Below are 18,056 nucleotides of genomic sequence, written 5' to 3' on the forward strand. Positions count from 1 at the left end.
GGGGGCAAGCCGGAACAAAACGGGTGGAGGGAGGAGAGAGGAACAACCCTGGTCGCAGTTGGAGCTGATACCAGGAAGGACACCCTCAGACCACACCCTACTACCGGGGGCAGCCCAAGGCCCCAACTACACACCAAGGAATACTCCAGACACCTTATCGTCCTGCCACACCGTTCTCCAGCAACCCACCTCACCCCAGTGACCTGTCAGCTGGACGATGTTTTAAATGTAATGAGCTGGGGCATGTGAAGGCCAACTGCCCCAAGAACCCCAACAGATTACAGTTCATTGCACCGGAATCACACCAGAGGTCCTCAGGCCCAGATACCTCCCAGATACCCTTGGAGCGGAGGGAAACTGTGAGTGTGGGCGGGAAGAATCATAGAATATCAGGGTTGGAAGGGACCTCAGGAGGTCATCTAGTCCAACCCCCTGCTCAAAGCAGGACCAATCCCCAATTAAATCATCCCAGCCAAGGCTTTGTCAAGCCTGACCTTAAAAACTTCCAAGGAAGGAGATTCTACCACCTCCCTAGGTAACGCATTCCAGTGTTTCACCACCCTCCTAGTGAAAAAGTTTTTCCTAATATCCAACCTAAACCTCCCCCACTGCAACTTGAGACCATTACTCCTTGTCCTGTCATCTTCTACCACTGAGAATAGTCTAGAACCATCCTCTTGGGAACCACCTCTCAGGTAGTTGAAAGCAGCTATCAAATCCCCCCTCATTCTTCTCTTCTGCAGACTAAACAATCCCAGTTCCCTCAGCCTCTCCTCATAAGTCATGTGTTCCAGACCCCTAATCATTTTTGTTGCCCTTCGCTGGACTCTCTCCAATTTATCCACATCCTTCTTGTAGTGCGGGGCCCAAAACTGGACACAGTACTCCAGATGAGGCCTCACCAATGTCGAATAGAGGGGAACGATCACGTCCCTCGATCTGCTCGCTATGCCCCTACTTATACATCCCAAAATGCCATTGGCCTTCTTGGCAACAAGGGCACAGTGCTGACTCATATCCAGCTTCTCGTCCACTGTAACCCCTAGGTCCTTTTCCGCAGAACTGCTGCCTAGCCATTCGGTCCCTAGTCTCTAGCTGTGCATTGGGTTCTTCCGTCCTAAGTGCAGGACCCTGCACTTATCCTTATTGAACCTCATCAGGTTTCTTTTGGCCCAATCCTCCAATTTGTCTAGGTCCCTCTGTATCCTATCTCTGCCCTCCAACGTATCTACCACTCCTCCCAGTTTAGTATCATCCGCAAATTTGCTGAGAGTGCAATCCACACCATCCTCCAGATCATTTATGAAGATATTGAACAAAACCGGCCCCAGGACCGACCCCTGGGGCACTCCACTTGACACCGGCTGCCAACTAGACATGGAGCCATTGATCACTACCCGTTGAACCCGACAATCTAGCCAACTTTCTACCCACCTTATAGTACATTCATCCAGCCCATACTTCTTTAACTTTAAGAAGGTCACCGCATGGAGGGACACTGGAGCACAAGTGTCTGCTATCCATGCTTCCTCAGTGGACCCCAATTTAATTGACCCAGAGATCCAAGTGACGATTCAACCCTTCAAGTCCAACTCTTTTGACTTGCCTACAGCCAAGTTGCATGTCCAGTACAAGGGCTGGTCAGGAATGTGGACTTTTGCAGCCTATGATGATTATCCCATCTCCATGCTGTTGGGGGAAGACTTGGCCAATCATGTGAAGCGGGCCAAGAGGGTGGGAATGGTCACCCGCAGCCAGGCTAAACAAGCCGTCATGCCTAGCTCTGTTCCGGAAACTTCTACCAGGACCCGGTCAGAGGTGATGGACCCGGACCCCAGGCCAATGTCTGAACCGGCAGTAGCCGATAACCCTACACCAGAGGCTCAGCCAGAGCCTAAACCCCAAAATAGTGCACCAGGGGAGAGCAGTTCACAGTCAACGGAAACAGCCCCATCCCCTACATCGCTTCCAGAGGGACCAAGCCGAGGTCCACAATCCAATGAGGAACTGATGTCTCCAGCATCAAGGGAACAGTTCCAGACTGAACAGGAAGCAGATGAAAGCCTCCAGAGAGCTGGGACGGCGGCATGGAGCAACCCATCGCCTCTCAGCTCTTCTAATCGATCCAGGTTTGTTGTAGAAAGAGGACTTTTATACAAGGAAACTCTTTCTGGTGGACACCAGGAAGACTGGCATCCTCAGAGACGGTAGTTCCAACTAAGTACCGGGTCAAGCTCTTGAGCTTAGCCCATGATCATCCTAGTGGCCATGCTGGGGTGAACAGGACCAAAGACCATTTGGGGAGGTCATTCCACTGGGAGGGAATGGGCAAGGATGTTTCTACCTATGTCCGGTCTTGTGAGGTATGCCAAAAAGTGGGAAAACCCCAAGACCAGGTCAAAGCCCCTCTCCAGCCACTCCCCATCATTGAAGTTCCATTTCAGTGAGTAGCTGTGGATATTCTGGGTCCTCTTCCGAAAAAGACACCCAGAGGGAAGCAGTACATACTGACTTTCATGGATTTTGCCACCTGATGGCCGGAAGCAGTAGCTCTAAGCAACACCAGGGCTAAAAGTGTGTGCCAGGCACTAGCAGACATTTTTGCCAGGGTAGGATGGCCCTCCGACATCCTCACAGATGTAGGAACTAATTTCCTGGCAGGAACTATGGAAAGCCTTTGGGAAGCTCATGGGGTAAATCACTTGGTTGCCACTCCAATAAAGTCCAAGGGCAAAAGGTAAAATAGTTTGTACCTTGGGGAAGTTTTAACCTAAGCTGGTAAAAATAAGCTTAGGGGGGTTTTCATGCAGGTCCCCACATCTGTACCCTAGAGTTCAGAGTGGGGAAGGAACCTTGACGGGGCCAAGCCTGGAATGGTCTCTGGAGGACAAACTGTTCTCTTGCCCTAGGGGGGCCCTCCCAGGGCAAGGTGAGCAGGAGGCTAGCTCTGCTCCTGGCCCTCCTCTGGGGATATACAGAAGCCCTCAGGCACCAAGGTTGTCAAGCCAGGACTAAACTCACTTCAGAGCGAAGGCTGCTGGGTGTGAATGGGGCCAGGGAAGGTGAGGGCAAGAGGGGTCGCCTTCCCGGGGTTGTACCATTCATTCCCAGTGCGTGTTGTTCAGCTGGCCAACTTTTCCCTATATCTGAATCATGACTATGCTCACACTTGGCCCCTGTGTCTCTTTGTCCCAGCAGGGCATGCGGTGGGGCCTGTGCGGGCTGCTAACCATGCCTCAGACACAGTCACAGCTCAGTGGGGAGCAGAGCCATAAAGGCCTGGTAGGAGCTGTGTTGTTTGTGAGCAATTCTGTATTTTACTTTGTATTGTGCTTTTTCCCCATGTATCTGGCGAAGCACATGCGAGGGGACACCAGGTACTCCCTTTTCTTCCCTGTATACTGCAGTGAGGTCCCCCAACCCCACAACAAGAGAACACCCCAGCTTTCTTTAGCACTACCAAGAGGGCTGGCCGAACACCGGTGTCAGCTGGCCTGTTTTGAGCTCTGTCTGTCATATGTTATTTGAGAGGGGACATGAGTTAGGCTTCCATTCTCCTCCCCACATGGCACAGCTCCCTAGATGGGCTCTTACAGCTTCAGCAAGGGGTGTGGCGAGAAAGTGGGTATCCTTGCCCTCCCTACCACCCCACGACACTCCAGAATCCCACCAACCCTTATTGAAAACACCCAAATATTCTACAGCAAGGTTCCCACAGGCTCTCACTGATTCTTGAGGTAGCTGGCCTGTAGCTGGATTTCCCCACAGAGGGGTTATATTTCTACCTGGTGCCTGTTGCACAGAGAAAGAGAGACTCTTCCCAGACTCTCCTTCATTTCAATGTTCATGTCTCTGAGTGTGTATAGCTATGAGTGGGAAGGAACTCAGCGGCTAGAGCAGGCCAGACGCTGGTCAAGGAGAGGTGAAGAGGGTGGGCATTGTCTGACTCTCTCTGAACACAGGATGTTTTGAAGCCTTTCTAGGTATTTGGGAGATCCTTTAGTTTTGGCTGCTGTTGCGTTCCTGAACTTCATATGCACTGATCCTTTTCTTTACCGTGCCGCAGTCCCTAAGCTAGAGAACAAGCAATACATAACACGGTCTGAGGAGCTTTCCTCCTGCCAAGATCTGAGTGGGGCAGCCTAAGTATGTTTCTCCTAGGACAATTTCAGTGGCAGCTCTGGGTCTTAATTTTAGCTGGGGCCCAGATGCTGTCCTCAGCTGCACACATGATCGTTAATTAAGGGCCAGTACTATGCCATGGCTGCTCCAGGAAGTGTGGGCAACTCTTCTGTGACGGGTTGGCTCACCGAAAACCCCTTGGGAACTGCCACCTGATGTGTTGAGACTACCCCTGTGCCCGTTTTCCCTGGCAGCTTGGACTTGAGAACCCTGCCTGGTTTGAGCCAGACATGCTAGCCTGCTACAAACCCAGACCAAGGTCTGAACCACATCCCCCAACAGCTGCAGGCTTAACTGAAAACAGCTTAAGAAGTGTTCCTGTCTCCAACACCCAGATGTCCAGTTCCCAGTGGGGTCCAAACCCTAAATAAATCCATTTTAAAACTTATATAGGGTAAACTCATAATTTTTTCACCCTCTATAACACTGATAGAGAGATATGCACAGCTATTTCCCCCCCGCCCCCCAGGTATTAATACACACTCTGGGTTAATAGTGAATTGCCAAGCAAAATAAAATAAAACACGCAAGTCTATGTCTAATACAGTAAGAAGTTGAATACAGATAGAATCTCACCCTCAGAGATGTTTCAATAAGCCTCTTTCACAGATTAGGCTCCTTCTAGTTTGGGTCCAGCAATCACTCACACCCCTGTAGTTACTGTCCTTTGTTCCAACTTCTTTCAGATATCCTTTGGGGTGGAGAGGCTATCTCTTGAGCCAGCTGAAGACAAAATGGAGGGGTCTCCCAGGGGCTTAAATAGACTTTCTCTTGTGGATGGAGACCCCTTCCTCTCTCCTATGCAGAAACTTAGCTACCAGATTGAGTTTTGGGAGTCACATGGGCAAGTCACGTGTCCGTGCATGACTCAGGACTTTACAGGTGGCAGCCATTGTTCACATGCTATCTTGAATGTCCTCAGGTGGACTTCTTATGTGGATTGGAGTCTTCCAAGGTTCCATTATCCGTTAAGTGTTTCTTGATTGGGCACTTAACTTGCAAATTCCTTTCTTAAGAAGCTGACCAAATGCCTTACTGAGGCTACTTAAAATCAAACAAGTACACAGCCAATATTCATAACTTTGAATACAAAAATGATACATGCATACAAATAGGATGAATATATTCAATTGATCATAACCTTTGCAGAGATATGTTACATGGCATATGTAGCACAAAACATATTCCAGTTATGTCATATAAACATTCATAAGCATATTTCCATAAAGCATTATGGGTGCAACGTCACCTCCATCCCTACTGGAGTGCTGAAGCCCCCTATGGTACAATGTATATCTACAACCTGAGGGGGACTGGAGCAGCTGCCCCTCTATGGATCCTTCCTCTGGAATACTATGCTGTTAAAGGGACATTGCCAGGTTAAATGGGGACCCAAATGTAGGACTGGTAAAAACAAACTCTTGCGAGTCCTAAAACCAGTGGAATTGTTTCTCTGTTTTTCTTGCTGGTTTGTTTTTTTAATATATTCTAATGGAAGCAGTTTTAATTTAAGCAGATGAACATTCCCCCTACATTGTTTGCAACCCAAATGTTACATGCAAATTGCGTGTCGACCTTATTTAAACTTCATGCCTAACCCGACAGCCTCCCTTTAAAGGAACATCTGTGAATGAGACAGAACTGGGATAAAAGTGAATGAGTTTACTTTCCTATTCAGGGGCCATGGGGTGGAATGGTGCAAAGCTATTACACTAGCACCATCAGTGTGGTGGAGAGGGAGGCAGGATAACCCAATAGGCAAGCATTGGAGTACAAAGCAGGAGTCCTGGGTTCTGTTCCAAGCACTACCACCAATTTCCTATGTGACTTGGGAAGTCACTTCAACCCTTTAGTTTCCCTAGCTGTGAAAAAGGAGTAGTGATTGCCACCAGCCTTTTTAACGCTACAGATGAGCAGCATCTATGTAAGTGTTAAGTGTTGCTGAGGCAGTAGGGTGAATGATGCCCAACAAGCAACTGGGTCCTTCCCTTGGGGATCTTACGGTCTAATTCGTTAATGTTTGTTCGGTGCTTTGCTAATGTAAAGTGCAGCATATAAGTGCTAAATATTTTTACTGTAAAGGCACAGTGTGTGCACAGCAGGATATTGAAATACAGACCAAAGGGAGACTGGCGTTAGAGTGGGACAGCTTCACAGAATGAGCACGGGCAATGGATGTATGAGGTTTGGAGGCAAGGGCCTGGTGGGAAGGGAGGGGCTACACTTCAGCTCTGCCAAGGTTCCCCTTTCCTAGTGCTTGTATGCGCCCTGCTGAGGAACTGCACCTACTCCGCCTGCTTACCTACACTTGGCGGAAGAGTTGGGGAGAAGCACCACCTTCTGTTTTCAATACACTGAGACAAACAGGGGCTTTCAGCCCAGCGGATCCATATTGTAGATGACTTGTGTTCTTAGCTGCCTTTCTTAAAGTCTCCATGAGAGAGAGAGCGCAGAGCGTGGCCTGAACCTCCATCCTGAATCCTCTCAAACTGCTCCCTGGCAGACAAACTTCTTGTGTGGAGAAGTGCAGCACACAGAGAACAAAAAGAACAGGAGGACTTGTGGCACCTTAGAGACAAACAAATTTATTTGAGCGTAAGCTTTCGTGAGCTACGGCTCACTTCATCGGATGCTGTAGCTCACGAAAGCTTATGCTCAAATAAATTTGTTAGTCTCTGAGGTGCCACAAGTACTCCTTTTCTTTTTGCGGATACAGACTAACATGGCTGGTACTCTGAAACACAGAGAACAGAATCCCAGCGGCCCGCTCGACATGTTACCTCCAGAAAGTTTGTGTTTCTGTAATGAGGGCACTTGCTAAATACATTTTTCAACTCCAGCCAGTAACTTTTGTGGGAAAAGTCCATTGTTTTCATTGCAGAGTTGACAACAGGCCCATATTCTTTCCTGGGTTTTTTTTATTTTGCAATTTTTTGTACAGTTTTATCAAAATGCTGGTTGGATTTTTTTTTAACAGCAGCTTTCAAATGTTGACATTGTTATATGCGCACACCCCAGTTTTCAGTAAACAGAACTTGTGGATAACCATTTTCAGTAAGGATCTGGACAGAGATTGCAATTAAAAATATTATGAAAAATTCCACAAAAACAAAAAATCTGAGCATGTCATCTGCTCTCCACGAAAACTTTCAATTGAGAAAAAAGGACATTTTTCAACCCCAAACTTCCTTTTTGAAAAATTTCAGTCAGCTCTACTAATCGCATAGAAATATCTTGGTTGCCAGCCTAGCTATGAGAACATCATTAGCCCTGAGTACACTGGCCCTAACTGATTGTATGGTCCATAAGCAGCAGTAGTATAGGATTTATATGCTCTCTCTATATGCTTCAGCCAATAGAGGGTAACCAGTCTCTCTTACACATGCACACACATGCGTGTCTGACATTACATCCAGAAGACGGCAGTGCTGATACAGACGCAATAGCCACTACAGAACATTTCCTCCATTCTCAGTAACACCATTCTTTTAAGGGATCTGAAATGTGTGGGGTGGAATTCCTATCTGCTTCTTACAAAGGCAGCTCCTCATCCCTCATCATCCTCACTATCACCTCAATATGAATTACATTGCTACGGTAACTTCTACAGACACACCCACATGTACCCTGCCCAGTGAGGTAATGGTAAACCTTGAGGGAGTGTGCAGGGTTGTGGAATAAGCACCAAACTATTCATATGAAGATCTCAACAAACTTTATATACAGGGATCACTTTATCATCCGTGAAGATACAGCCACCTGTGGGATGAGACGGCTGTTTAACACACTACATACCAGTTCTAGAGAGGAATGAAGGTGAAAAGTGTAGGCCAGTGTAAAATGAGGATGCTGTACTGTGTGTGGAGGGGTTGTGAGGCATAGGTAATTAGTGTTCACAAAATGCTTTGAGAGCCTGGGATAAGAGACAGAATGTATAAAGAGCAAAGTTAAAAGGTGATTTCTACCCCAGGAGTGGTCTCCTTTGCAAACTTCCTCTCCAGCCAGATATGCTCCCCTCTAATATCCCTCCATGCTTCACACACAACTTCCTGTTTTCAAAGCACTTTCCAAGCAGCCTCCCAGCCCCTCTTGTGACCTGGCTCAGTGCCATGATCCCCATTTTACAGATGAGGAACTGAGGCACAGAGAGGAAAAGTGCCTCACCTAAGGCTCACCACACAGTGACTCAGTGGCAGAGCTGGGATTAGAACCTAACAGCTCCCAGGCCTGTGCTCAGACCATTAGGCAATGCTCCCGCTTCCCAGCGGGGGGCAGATTTTGTAGTATTGTACCAGTCTCTCGCTGAAACCGTTTTTCTGTAGAAGTTACAGCCGATGCCAACCAAACCCCATGCAGCAGGGAAGAGCCCCTCCATGCTCTGCGGTGATACTGCTTCGACCCTTGCTGGCTCAGAGTCTGGCAGGTAGCCAGCTGCTTATAACGTAGCCCAAGGGGCAGGGCAGGATAGGAGGCCGCTCTGCCTCCCTTCGTCCCCATTCGCAAGCTGTGCCCTCGCTAGCCCAAGCCGACAGCCTCCCTGCAGCAGGAGTGACTAAATAACTAGCGGTGAATCATATGGATTTGATGAATGACTGCAGTGATGGGGGGTGGGGGCAGGGAAGGAACGGGGAGGGGTGCGAGAAACTTGTCAGGTTTCTCTCTCCCACTGTGTCTGTCACTCTAGATGTTGAGCGCGCCGTCCCTGCTTCACGTGGCACCATGACAGCGCAATGCTGCTAGTGCTTGGGGGTAGAGAAGACTGAACTAGGCTGAGGGAGGATGCTGATTCCACCTGGAGGACTTTGGTGCGGCCATGGCGCCCCGGAGCAGAGTTAAGCATAGAAATGAGAGCTGGGAAGGATGCCCTGAGACAGCTAGCCCGTCCCACCCCCCTCTGTCAGCCAGTGCAGGGGCGTCCCCGGCATCCCCAGGGATGCAGGAGGGAGGAGAGAAGTAGGGGCAGGCTGCCAATTCTTCATTCATCACAACCCACACACATGCCATGATGGCCCCAACGTCCTGAGACCATCTTTTGTCTTGTGTCTCCAGAGACTTCTGGCCACAGCTGCTGCATGGAGGAGAGTTTCCCAGCTCCCAGGCTGCTCGTGGAAAGTTTAGCAGGAGGTGGGGGGGGGAGGGAGGAATTCACAGAACCTTTCGCCACCCCTTGACAAGTAGCTGCTGCTGTCCTCGGAGTGACTCCGTCGCCAGCCCCCGGTGTGACCCCTTCCAGCCGCCTCCGCCGGTATGTGACATTACAGGAGGCTTTTGTCTTTGTGTGACTTGTTGGTTTCAGAAAGCAAATCTCGGGGCTCTGCCCCTGGGTTCATGTGACTCTGTAGCAGGGTTTCCTAAACATGGGCCTGACCTGCCTCTCTTGAGAGTAGGAAAATCACTCAGGCTTCCCCTGTTGTCCCTCCATTTAAAATGAGGGCTGTGCATGCATGGGGGTGGGAGGCAGCGGTGCCTTTGAGAAGCATCTTTTAATCCTAGATTGGGGCAGCCCTGTGTTTGGTTCCTAGTGTGGGGCTGTTTCCAATGGGGGACCCCAATGAGCTGTCTGTGCATTGGTTTGGGGTCAGAATATTCAAAATTAGCAGCGCGAGATTCCGATCAACCTCTCAGCTGGGCTCCAGCCTGCGCTGGGCAGTAGCAGGAAAGCAGACAGCAGCCTCTGCTCCCCTCTGCAGCCCTTCCATAGTTCTCAAACTACAACACCCTCCTTGATGAGCTGCAGAATGAAACTTTGGGAGAAGCAAGTAGTGTGGGGGGTGATTTGAGGGAGGTCCTGAGGGATTTGGGGGGTTGAGCAGGAAGTGGGAGTTGTAGTGTGCATGGGGAAGAGAGTCTCTCATTTGTTCTGCAGATTGAAAGATGGGATGAGCCCCTGAATTTGTGAATGCTTGTACAGCTCCCTAGAGCTCTTGGGCATTCTTGGCCAGTTATGCAGAGTTAAACTGAGATGTCATGGGTGAGGCTCGTCTTGAGTCTAACGAGGGATCAGTTTCCACTGCAAAGCATGGGGCTTGCTTCCCCTCCTTTGAGTTTTGCCAAGTCCTCAGCAGCAAAGAAAACTGACTTTTCTTTTAATCTCCAAGGACTAGACGGAACCCTCCTGCACCTTTCCTCCTCCCCAGAGGACCTGAGCTGTAGCCTGAGAGGACAGCCTCACATCCAGAGATGCTTGGCTTCAGAGAGAGGCTGATACTTTCCTTTTGTTTGCACACAAGATAAAGGTTCGTGTCAGGATTGAAGGAACAGTTCTGATTGGATGACCGTAATCCTGAGCTGCACATAGTAAAATCCTTATTGGCCACACCATTTGGATCTAAATAGCCACATCACCCACCCCTTGTATGCCTACACCCATGAAAAGACAATAGAAGGAAGGGGAAGGTGAAAGAGGAGAGGAAACATATTTCAACACCATTATTTCCTCCCTCCCCTGCCGCACTATTTGAGCTTCATTTGGTCACTGATGGCTGTTTAGGGCCTCATGCCATGCCATTGCCCATCCTGGACGTGCTGTGTGGATAAGCAAAGCTGTCCCTGGTTGCATCTACTCCAGCTGTGACATTACCTGTTCCTCTTCCTGTCGGTTAGATGGTAACATGGATAGCATTGCCCTGCAGTAAGTTTATAAGCAAGAGACATGCAAGGGCCTGTTTTCATAGAGAGAAGTAGCTGGCAGGCTGGTCTTGTGAAGAATGGACTGATGCCACGTTCCTTTGCACCGCATCTTTCAGACAACTACCTTATGGAATTAGGCACCAAATAATCAGCAGGGCAGGGTGACGCTAAGAGGCCAGGGAGAAAAGAGATTTGAAATTAGGTGGAACGTGGATCGGGTGAAGAAATATGGGAAGGCTGTTGTAGATTTTGGGAGCTACAGAGGGGAAGGCTGTCTCACCAACCTGGTGGCACTGTGCAGAGGGACAGTGAGGAGCCTGGTGGTAGAATGACAGAGAAAGTGAGCAGGGGAGTAGAAAGAGGGACAGGCCTGGAGGTCCTCTGAGCCATAGCCCTGGAGCTTTTAAAAACAAAGATGGCAGATTTGAATCGTCCCCTGAAATGCTCCTGGAGCCAGCCATGGTCAGTGAGAGGGAGGCAACGGGACTGCTCCTGCTTGTGCATTGGAGAAGGTGGCAGCAGCACTGGGCAGGTGCTGGAGTCTGGAGAGCTGGACTCTGGGGAGGCCATAGAGAAGGAAGCTGCCATGGCAGACGTGAGAGGAGTGGAAGGTCTGGCTAAGATGTCGGTAGAGGCACAGCTGCAGCAAGGCTGGAAAGGTGGTAGGGTCAGATTGCCAGACAGGAAAGGTAGGCACCATGGTTAGAGACCGTAGGTGCAAATAGAAGATTTGAGTCAAGGGTGGAGCTGGGGCCGTATCTGTGTACAACAGAAGAACCTTAGTGATCCTAAGGTCCCAGGGGGATCCCCAGCCCTTCAGAAAATTGGGGGAGACATTCCATCAGGGACCCTTGACTGCGGATTGCTGGCCGATTCCCCGGATTATAGGGGACAGCAGGAGAGGACATTAGTAGTTTTGTGTTAGGTTTCTGGTCCGGGGCTATAGGCACCATTTCAATCAAAACATTTCTTGGTGGGACATTTGCATGTGGAATCTGGGTCTGACGGGCAGTGTGTAGTTCTTTGAGAGAGGAATGCCATGCAGTCCTAATGCAGAAGGCAACATATCCCAGATCACTGGGGTCTGATCTCTTTTCAGGACTCAGAGATAGTGATTTTCACACACGGCTTAATTTCCCTAACCCAGTAACAAGGTAATGACTAGATCCATAGGCTGTGTTCACCTCACAGAAGCTCACACGCTGTGCAGGGGCTGAGGGATGTGAAAGGAGGCTCAGATTTCCTGAATCTGCTGGCCTGGTGATTGGTCCCAGATCTGGTCTCATGGAGGGGCAGATTTTCTGCACACATCTGGGGTCTGATGGGATTAAAGCCCACTCCAAATGGCTGTGAGCAAAGGAAAATCTTCCGAAACAGATTCCAGTAGGGATAATCAGGGTGAGGTAGAGACTCTGGGATATCAGTCTCAAGGAGCTTGCCATCCCAGCACTAAGATATGGGCTCAGGGAGGTGGGGGTAGGAGGGCTTGGTAAGGTTGGGTAGGAAAACATGGGAGGAAACTTTTCTTGCACCAGTAACTCCCTCTACTGGAGACCCAAATGGCACTGCTGGGAGTGCAGAAATTTATCCTCCTGACCACTCCGTGGCACTGTGATGCCTGGATCATGAAGGAAAACGAGCAGAATGCCAAACACTGCCTAGTGCTGAGTTGATGTTCTTGGGGGCAAAGGGCAACATGCAGCTGAGGTTGAAGGGGCTTCCTGTGACGTTCCCCTCTGGTGTTATCTGGACTGGCTATCTCTAGGTCACTCCAATCCTTGACTCTGGGAGCCAACCTGACCCTGCTCTGCTGTGAGAACCACCCACTCCTGGGCTGTTCACGCACAGGCTATGGCATGTAAGCTGCTCCCAGCTACTTGCAACCGAATGACACTAGCCAATATCTCTGGTCCCAGACACAACCCTAGGAACCTCCGTCTTGCAGTGTCCAGTTATGCCCCACTGAACGCTGCAAGCTTGTATGAGTTCATCAATTTAACAAAGAAATTGATATGTACCAGGCTTGTTATCCCAAGGGGAGTTTTTGACACACTTCAAACCAAACGCACTGCTTCAGGTAGAATAAACAAACAGATGTATTAACTATAAAGATAGATTTTAAGTGATTATAAGTCAAAGCATAACAAGTCAGATTTGGGCAAATGAAATAAAAGCAAAATGCATTCTAAGATGATCTTAACACTTTCAATGCCCTTACAAGCTTAGATGCTTCTCACCACAGGCTGGCTGGTTGCTCTTCAGCCAGGCTCTCCCCTTTGATCAGCACTTCAGTCACTTGGTGTGATGTCTGTAGATGTAGGTGGAAGAGAGAGGAAGAGCATGGCAAATGTCTCTTCCTCTTATCATGTCCTTTCCTCCCTCTTGGCTTTCTAGCACCCTTCAGAGTCAGGAGAGGTGAGTCTCTCCAAGCAAGGTGGAGCAATTCCCCTAGTGTGGCCTCATGCAGGTGAGTCATTGCATTGTAACTCCCCTGCTGGACAATGGCTGCTGATGGGTTGTTTGACACCCTGCCCGGGCGTTGGTCACTTTCCTTGTTGTTGCCTCTGGGGAGCTAATATCTGGCTGATTCCCCCAACTTACAGCATGTTTTAGTGACAACCATATGACACAGTTCTTACAACTTCATATGCATTAATGCTACACATCTATGGATAGAGAAATGACTTTCAGCAGATCATAACCTTTCCCCTGATACCTTACAAGGCATGCTTTCTATGTAAGATCATGATTACATGAAAATGAGGAATATGGGAGTTACAGCACACTCCCCCAAGGTATAGAATGTCACACTTCCTCAGTAGCATTGCTTGTTGGACAGTGTCCCTGGCACCAGGTCAGCTTCTGGGGCTGTCAGTAGTTTACATCAGAGCTTCTCAGTATGCTCCCACATTCAGTACATTCCCCTGCCGTTATGTACATTTACAAATCACATTACATTCACTATCCATTGCATCCTGTGTTTTGGGATCAGCTTCGTTACTTTGCAGGAACCAATCCCTGGACAGCGTGCACTGTCCATGTTTGACTTTGCTCTTTACCTCATCTTTACACTCCGAGTTCTCTTTTTCAGTCCAGAGCAACAGGATGCACCCCCAGCAGATCCTCTGTGGCAGAATAGGTTGTTCCCCTCTTTAGTCTCCAGGGCCTGTTTCCTGAAGGGCCTCAGGGACAGCAGCTGTTCTGGGCCAGAATGTGTGATTTGAAAAGAGAATGCTGTACGAAGGATGGGAGCCAGGAAATGGGAGAAGGGTGGTTTTTAGTCAGCCCTCATTTTTCAATATCGATTTGTGGTGAGTGATGGCATGAGACGGGAAGGGGGCTGTAAGGAAGAGCAATGTGTTTCCCTTTGAATATGTCTTTTCTAAGGGACAGCTGGTTTAAACAATAGGCAAACACTTGGGGCGGTGCTGTGAGGGGAGTGATGCCCCATTACTAAGAGGAGGAAGGACCAGGAAGATTCTGGAAAACTCCAGGGCAGTTGGGAAGGGAGTTGGTCTGAAGTAGGGAAATGGGGCAGCTGAGGAATTGGGGAGGGGGGCATGTCTGGGGGAAACTTGCAGGAGGGGCCAGGGCCCCAGGAGCAGGTGGGAGACAGGGAGCTGGGCTGAAGCCAAAGGAAATGTTAGAGTGGAGCAGCTCCAGCTTCTGCTAGGGATATACAGATCCCTCCCTCCTCCCACACACACCTCAACATCTAGCAGAGGGATTTGCCCCTCCACACATACACACCCCTTGCCACTGGAGATAGGGTTCCCTCCCCTCACTGCTGAAGATAGGGCTTTACCCCGAGAAGTGAGGGGGAACTTCATAGGGAGAGAGAATGAGTAAAGACTCTCCCCCCTGCCCAGTGGTGCAAGTAGTGCAGTACAGTACGCCATACCAGTAAGCTATTTATAGCTGGTACACCACACCAAAAAGTCACAAGAGGAGCATAACATGGGGCCGCCGGGTGGCCCCGCTCTGACAACTGCTCCAGCGCAGCTGTACCACCCCCAGGCCTTCCACGCAGCTGCGTGCCTGTGTCTCCTGTCCGGGGTCCGTACCGCAGCCCCGCCAGAGGGCTGGGAGCGGGGCTGGGAGCGGTACAGTGATGCCGGAGGAGTTGCCAGCATGGGGCCGTCCGACGTTCTGCTTCTTTTGCCACTGGCATTCCAGAGCGCCCTGTGGTTCCAAAGTCTCCGGCGCAGCGGGAGAAGGACAGAGCCCCCCCTCCCCTCCCCGGGAACGTGGGATGGATCATGGGGAGGGGAGGTGGAGAGCACGGGGCCCCAGGCTGGGGGCGGGCTGGGGTCAAGTGAGGAGTCAGGTGGGGAGGTCATGGCCCGCCCCCCCCCTTTAGTTGGTGCAGCGTACAGATAAGAAATGAATTCTTATCTAATTCTTGCACCGCTGTGGGCCCTGCTTTGGGTATCCTGTTCCCCCATCGCACTTCACTTTGCCCAAGTGGGAAATTGGGAGTGCCCTGCACAGGGCATGATGCGTTTGCTCTTTCCTGCCAACCTGAGCTGAAGCTCTTTAGAGGTCACTGTGCCCTCCTCTGGTAAAGCCACATCTCCCACGTTTGTGCTGAGCTCAGCACTGGGGTATTGACGTACCTGTTCCAGCCTGAGATTGTTATTGATCCCTGTCTGTGGTGCTGAGTCAATGTAACCAGCTCAGTTTTCCTTGCCTACCCCTCTAGGATCACCACTGACCTTCCACTGATCACACAAAGTCATAGGTCTGAGCTTTATCAACTCTTCCCAGTTTGGGAGTGGGGAGAGGGGGGATTTAAGGGGCATTGACTTGACCTTCACATTAAATCTCTCCCCACATCCCATTCCTGCAAGCTGGAGAAAACTCCCCCAGCACATACCTAGGAAGGGCAGATAGGGGAAGAGAGCAGGGAGAATGTAGTTCAGGAAGCAGTGTGTCTAGTGGCCAGAGCACAGAACTGGGAATCAGGGCGGCTGGGTTCTAATCCCACATCTTCTGTTGGCTCTCTGTGACCACCATGAGCCAGTCCCTTAGCCTCTTTGTGCCTCTGTTTTCTTATCTGCAAAACAAAGCTGATAGCTCCCCTGGGAGATAGATAAAGATTGTGATCAGCCCTAGGCAAATACTGTCCCCAAAAGTGACTGACTATTCATTTTAATTTTACAAAGGATTTGCTTTGCTGTGTTCATGGTCTTTGTGCATTCACTTTCCAGAAATACCCTAGCACAGGGGTGGGCAAACTTTTTGGCCTGAGGGCCACATCTGGGTATGGAAATTGTATGGTGGACCATGAATGCTCACAAAACTGGGGGTTGGGATGCGGGAGGGGGTGAGGACTCCAGCTGGGGGTGCGGGCTCTGGTGTGGGTCCAGAAATGAGGCGTTCAAGGTGCATGCGGGGGCTCCAGGCTGGGGCAGCAGATTGGGGTGTGTGGGAAGGGTGGGGGCTCCAGCTGGGGGTGCGGGTTCTGGGGTGGGGCTGGGGATGAGAGGTTTGGGGTGCAGGAGGGTGCACTGGGCTGAGACCAAGGGGTTGAGAGGGTGGGAGGAGGATCAGGGCTGGGGGTTGGTGTGCAGGAGGGTGTCAGGTGTGCAGGGTCCAGGTGGCTCTTACCTCAAGAAGCTCCTGGAAGCAGCGGCATGTCCCCCCTCCGGCTCCTACGCGGAGGCGCGGCCAGGCGGCACATGAGGGGCAAGTCCCGGACCCTGCTCCCCAGCAGGAGCTTGAGGGCCGGATTAAAACATCTGAAGGGCTGGATGTGGCCCCCGGGCGGTAGTTTGCCCACCCCTGCCCTAGCAAGTGAGTTTACTGGCAAGGATGTTCAAGGGAAAGGACAATATTCACGTAAAGCAAATTTCATATTTATAATAGGACATCTGATTCTGCACGTTACGCTCATCCAGTCAGACACCAGAAACATACTCTGTGTCCAGAAATTTGAAGAAATTGTCAGGCAAATCACTTTGGATAACACATCGAAGAGAATCACAGGCCACTCATGGACAGTTTGTGGACAGGAAAAAAACAAAATATGCCAAATGAATGATGAATTATGCATGATTCTATCCATGCTAGCTGTAAGATTTACTTAATTCTTTTCTTGTCTGTAGTGGCCTCCTTTGGAGGGTCTCAATGTCCTGTACAATGTGTTATTATTAATGTGGCAAGGACACAAGATCTGAAGGAGAAATATTTTGTCCAAACACAAATATCTGTATTAAGTGAGAAAAACTCAGGGCAGGTCACAGATTTATCTATAAATTGGATAAAATTTCTTATTTTATTGTATATGTATTTCTTTGCCTTCTTTAGGATCTCTCACTTGTCATCTTGGTCAGGCAAGCAACGCGCTGTGACTTTTGCTTTTCTGCTAAACTCTTTTTTATTGTAACTTCATCAACCAGTCCCCTACCCCAGCTCATTCAGCTGTTTCATCCACCTGTTGTGCTCTGCCTGACATGCAGATTGTGAGCTCTCTGGGGCAGGGACCATTGTCTTTGGTCCATGTCTGTACAGCGCCTAGCACAGTGAGGGCATTGGTTGAGATTCCTAAGTGCTATCATAATACAAATAATAAATAATAATAGAAGGATCTCAAAGAACTTCATAGACATTAAGGCACACACCCATGTCTCTGTTGTAGATCAGGGTTATCCCCATTGTGCAGATGGGGAAACCGAGGCACAGAGCAGGGACGTGATTAGCCCAGGGTCATACAGTGAGTCAGTGGCACAGCTGGGAATAGAACCTGGTCTCCTGATTTCATGTCCCTGGCTTGTTCCGTTAGAACATGCTCACTTATTAGTATAATCTGTGTGGCCTTTCATCCCAAAGACCTTTACAAATTCTCTGTACGCAGTAATCCCTGCACACAACATTGAAATGCAACCACCTCTGGTGCAGAACACAGAAGCTGTTTTACAGCACACAACAGTACGACACAACAGTTTAGAACAGAAGGGAAGCATAACCATGCATCCAGCTGAAAATGTCAGGGGAAATTTAGGGAGGCAGATTCCTAAGTACTTCCAAAATAAGAGATAAGAGTTTAAACCCAAATCCTCTTTTCCTATTAAGGGAAGTTGGGCAAGCTAGTTTTGGGGTACAGAGAGCAGTATGCTTCTTGGTTATTTATACTTGTGTTATTCAATGAACAGCTTAGAAAGGGGTAAGTAAGTGTCTAAAAGGCATTTCACTCAACCCAGCTCTCCCTTATAAAGAAATGATTTAATATGCTGCAGTACTGA

At 49.5% G+C, this 18,056-nt stretch overlaps 1 protein-coding gene across 7 annotated transcripts in view; it reads left to right on the forward strand.

Annotated features, from left to right (window-relative positions):
* Window positions 1–18,056, forward strand: part of TMEM63C (transmembrane protein 63C) — a 78,897-nt gene that overhangs the window by 22,059 nt on the left and 38,782 nt on the right. For 2 of the 7 annotated variants that reach the window (XM_074956012.1, XM_074956013.1), the window contains exons 1-2: window positions 9,279–9,427; window positions 10,281–10,418. The exons of the other annotated variants lie outside the window; for them this stretch is intronic. The gene's annotated coding sequence lies outside the window, so the exon portion shown is untranslated. Of the gene's footprint in view, window positions 1–9,278; window positions 9,428–10,280; window positions 10,419–18,056 lie in introns of those variants that run through there. 7 annotated transcript variants of the gene reach the window in all.

The sequence above is a fragment of the Natator depressus genome, chromosome 6 (genome assembly GCF_965152275.1).
Source record: "Natator depressus isolate rNatDep1 chromosome 6, rNatDep2.hap1, whole genome shotgun sequence".
Taxonomy (NCBI): domain Eukaryota; kingdom Metazoa; phylum Chordata; order Testudines; family Cheloniidae; genus Natator; species Natator depressus.